The sequence below is a fragment of the Budorcas taxicolor genome, chromosome 11 (assembly GCF_023091745.1).
Source record: "Budorcas taxicolor isolate Tak-1 chromosome 11, Takin1.1, whole genome shotgun sequence".
NCBI classification, from domain to species: domain Eukaryota; kingdom Metazoa; phylum Chordata; class Mammalia; order Artiodactyla; family Bovidae; genus Budorcas; species Budorcas taxicolor.
The window spans coordinates 56,884,142-56,888,860 of NC_068920.1; the positions used below are offsets into that span (position 1 = coordinate 56,884,142).

Sequence of the window (4,719 nt, forward strand, 5' to 3'; positions counted from 1 at the left end):
GAAATAGATGTTTTTTTGGGAAATCTATTGCTTTTCCGATGATCCAGCGGATGTTGGGAATTTGATCTCTGGTTCCTCTGCCTTTTCTAAAACCAGCTTGAACATCTGGAAGTTCATGATTCATATATTGTTGAAGCCTGGCTTGGAGAATTTTGAGTATTACTTTACTAGCATGTGAGATGAGTGTAATTATGTGGTAGTTTGAGCATTCTTTGGCATTGCCTTTCTTTGGGATTGGAATGAAAACTGCCCTTTTCCAGTCCTGTGGCCACTGCTGAGTTTTCCAGATTTGCTGGCATATGGAGTGTAGCACTTTCACAGCATCATCTTTCAGGATTTGAAATAGCTCAACTGGAATTACATCACCTCCACTAGCTTTGTTCGATGCTTCCTAAGGCCCAATCAACTTCGTACTCCAGGATGTCTGGCTGAAGGTGAGTGATCATGATTATCTGGGTCATGAAGATCTTTTTGTACAGTTCTGTGTATTCTTACCACCTCTTCTTAATATCTTCTGCTTCTGTTAGATCCATACCATTTCTGTCCTTTATTGAGCCCATTTTTGCATGAAATATTCCCTTGGTATCGCTAATTTTCTTGAAAAGAGCTCTAGTCTTTCCCATTCTATTGTTTTCCTCTTTCTTTGCACTGATCGCCGAGGAAGGCTTTCTTATCTCTCCTTGCTATTCTTTGGAACTCTTCTTTCAAATGGGTATGTTTTTCCTTTTCTACTTTGCTTTTTCTTCCCTTCTTTTCACAGCTATTTGTAAGGCCTCCTCAGAGAGCCATTTTGCTTTTTTGCATTTCTTTTTCTTGGGGATGGTCTTGCTCCCAGTCTCCTGTACAATGTCATGAACCTCCATCCATAGTTCATCAGGCACTTTGTCTATCAGAACTAGTCTCTTAAATCTATTTCTCACTTCCACTGTAGAATTATAAGGGATTAGATTATGTCATACCTGAAAGGTCTATTGGTTTTCCCTACTTTCTTCAATTTCAGTCTGAATTTGGCAATAAGGGATTCATGATCTGAACCACAGCCAGCTCCCAGTCTTGTTTTTGCTGACTGTATAGAGCTTCTCCATCTTTGGCTTCAAAAAATATAATCAATCTGATTTCGGCTGCATGGCACTGGAGCAGCTGAGAGGAGATACCCCACATCCAAGGTCATTAGCAGTGGCTGCACTTTGCTGGACCAGCGGTTTGGAGATACCCCACATCCAAGGTCAGAGAAACCCCTGCAAGATGGTATGCACTGGATCATCTGTGAGGAGATAACCCCACGTCCAAGGGCAAAGAAGAAGCCCCAGCAAGATGGTAGGAAGGGTAAATTCGCATTCAGAATTACCCTTAGAATCCAACCCCATTCCCACCAGAGACGCTCAGAGGGCTCAAACAAACCTTGTGTGCACCGTGACCCACAGACGCCATAGAGACTGAGAGAACTGTGAACGTCTCCTGTGGGGGTATGGGTCGCTGGTGGTCTGCTGCAGGGACATGGGCTCTGGGTGCAGCAGCCTTGGGTATGGCATAAGCCCTCTTGGAGGAGGTCACCATTTACCCCACCATAGAGCTGCCAGAACTTACACAGGACTGGGAAATAGACTCTCGGAGGGCACAACAGAACCTTGTGCACCAGGAACCCAGGAGAAAAGAGCAGTGACCCCACAGGAGACTGTCCCGGACTTGCCTGTGGGTGTCTGGGAGTCTCCAGCAGAGGTGTGAGTTGGTGGTGGCCTGCTGCAGGGGTGGGGACACTGAGTGGAGCAGTGCATGCCTGGGATCTTTTGAGGGAGGTCACCATTATCTTTATTTTGGGGGGGCTCCAAAATTACTGCAGATGGTGACTGCAGCCATGAAATTAAAAGACGCTTACTCTTTGGAAGGAAAGTTATGACCAACCTAGATAACATATGAAAAAGCAGAGATATTACTTTGCCCACAAAGGTCCATCTAGTCAAGGCTATGGTTTTTCCAGTGGTCACGTATGGATGTGAGAGTTGGACTGTGAAGAAAGCTGAGTGCCGAAGAATTGATGCTTTTGAACTGTAGTGTTGGAGAAGACTCTTGAGAGTCCCTTGGACTGCAAGGAAATCCAACCAGTCCATCCTAAAGGAGATCAGCCCTGGGTGTTCATTGGAAGGACTGATGCTAAGGCTGAAAACCCCATACTTTGTCCACCTCATGTGAACAGTTGACTCATTGGAAAAGCCCCCGAAGCTGGGAGGGATTGAGGGCAGGAGGAGAAGCAGATGACAGAGGATGAGGTAGGTGGATGGCATCACGGACTCGATAGACATGAGTTTGAGTGAACTCCGGGAGTTGGTGATGGACAGGGAGGCCTGGCGTGCTATGATTCATGGGGTCACAAAGAGTCAGACAGGACTGAATGACTGAACTGAACTGAACTGAACTGAATCATTATCTTCATTACCTCCACCATAGTTTGGCCCCAGGGAAATAGCAGGGAACACAGTTCCACCCATCAACCTAAAATTGGATTAAAGATTTATTGAGCATGGGCCTGCCCATCAGAACAAGGCCCAGTTTCCCCCTTAGTAAGTTTACATAAGCCTCTTGTCCTTGTCCATCAGAGGGCAGACAGACTGAAAGCCACAATCACATGCTCTTATCACATGCTCACATCACATGCTCACAATGCTGAGCTTATGAGGCAGACGATGGAGCTGGCTGGAAATCCAGCCATGATGTGAGAGATGACACAGAAGCAGGACTAGGCTCTAAGCAATCTGGAGAGCATCACTGGATGGAGTAATGCCTTCTGCCACATGGACATGGACATCAAAGAGCCCATGTTTACAGCTGCCCAGCAACAGTTTGGCAACAATTCCTTTTCTTTCCTGGCTGGGAACTCTGACAACTCTTCTTCCCAGCCTGTGCAGACAGAAACAAGAGCCCCTCCCTAACCCCAGGAGCACCTTGACCCCCCCCCCCCACCCCCCACCTCCCAGGCCTCTGGGTCTGGTGGGGAGGTCACTGGATGATTGGGGACCATCCAAGTGCACCCAGCAGTCTCCAACCCCTTTGGGATCAATGCAGCTAGCCTGGCAGAAAGTGAAGAAGAGGTAAAGAGCCTCTTGATGAAAGTGAAAGAGGAGCATGAAAAAAAAATGGCTTAACACTCAACATTCAGAAAACGAAGATAATAGCATCTGGTCACATCACTAAATGGCAAATAGATGGGGAAACAATGGAAACAGTGACAGACTATATTTTTTAGGGGGCTCCAAAATCACTGCATATGGTGACTGCAGCCATGAAATTAAAAGACGCTTACTCCTTGGAAGAAAAGTTATGACCAACCTAGGCAGCATATTAAAAATCAGGGACATTACTTTGCCAACGAAGGTCTGTCTAGTCAAAGGCATAGTTTTTCCAATAGTCATGTACAGATGTGAGAGTTGGGACTATAAAGAAAGCTGAGCGCCAAAGAATTGATGCTTTTAAACTGTGGTGTTGGAGAAGAGTCCCTTGGACTACAAGGAGTTCCAACCAGTATATTCTGAAGGAAATCAGTCCTGAATATTCACTGGAAGGACTGATGCTGAAGCTGAAACGCCAATACTTTGGCCACCTGATGCAAAGAACTGACTCATTTGAAAAGACCTTGATGAAGGCAGGAGGAGAAGGGGATGACAGAGTTTGAGATGGTTGGATGGCATCACTGACTCAATGGACATGAGTTTGAGTAAGCTCCAGGAGTTGGTGATGGACTGGGAAGCCTGGCGTGCTCTAGTCTATGAAGTCACAAAGATTTGGACATGACTGAGCAATTGAACTGAACTCAGCCTGGAGTCAGAGATGTTCAACAGCCCAGAAATGTAGGCCCTTCATCAGCAGATCTCTGAGAACCCCCAACTGATGCATAGCATGATGGAAACACTTGCTCAGAACCCCGATTTTGGTGAATATGCCACTCTTCATGGGGAACCCCTAGGTTCAGGAGCAGTTCTGCCTGCAGCTGCCAGTCTTCCTGCAGCAGCTGCAGAATCCAGAGTTGCTCTCCATTCTCACCAATCCCCAAGCCTTGCAGGCACTGCTGCACATCCAGTAGGGACTTCAGACCTTGCAGACTGAAGCCCCCAGGCTGGTATCCAGCCTTGGCTCTTCTGGGATGGCCTGGACCCCAATACTCTTAGCAGGCAGCAACTTGGGATCTGCACCCAAGGTGCCCACCTCCTCTCCAGCCCTGCCAGTCACATCCTCTCCAACAGATGCCTCCAGTGTTCAGCAGCAACTCATGCAGCAGGTGATCCAGCTTTGGCCGGAAGTGGAATTTCACAGGTGTAAACTCCAGAAGTGAGATTTCAGCAGCAGCTGGAGCAGCTCAACTCCATGGGCTTCATGAAAGACCAGACTGCAGGCCTTGATCGCCATAGGAGGGTACCTCAAAGCAGATATCGAGACTCCTGGGCTCTCTGTTTTCCTAACCTCTCAGCCCTGGTCCTCCTGCATCTCGCTTCCCTCGATGCCAGCGTTCGGTTCCTCTGTCAACCAGACCCTCTGTGGGTCATTCCTTCTGTTCTGTTGTTATCCCTTGTCCTCTCCAGACAGCAGGGTGACTTTAGAGGTGTGGACCCCAGCCTCATAACTCTGAGAATTCTGGTTTTACTTCTCCACCTCTTCTAGAACCTTCTCTCCTGGCCCTGCTTGCAACAGAGCTATTTAAACATTTTGTGCAGTTTTTATTCATTGGCG

At 47.4% G+C, this 4,719-nt stretch overlaps 1 pseudogene; it reads left to right on the plus strand.

Annotated features, from left to right (window-relative positions):
• The first annotated feature begins 2,636 nt into the window (after positions 1–2,636).
• On the plus strand, positions 2,637–4,451 carry LOC128055637 (ubiquilin-4-like; annotated as a pseudogene).
• The last annotated feature ends 268 nt before the right edge of the window (positions 4,452–4,719 follow it).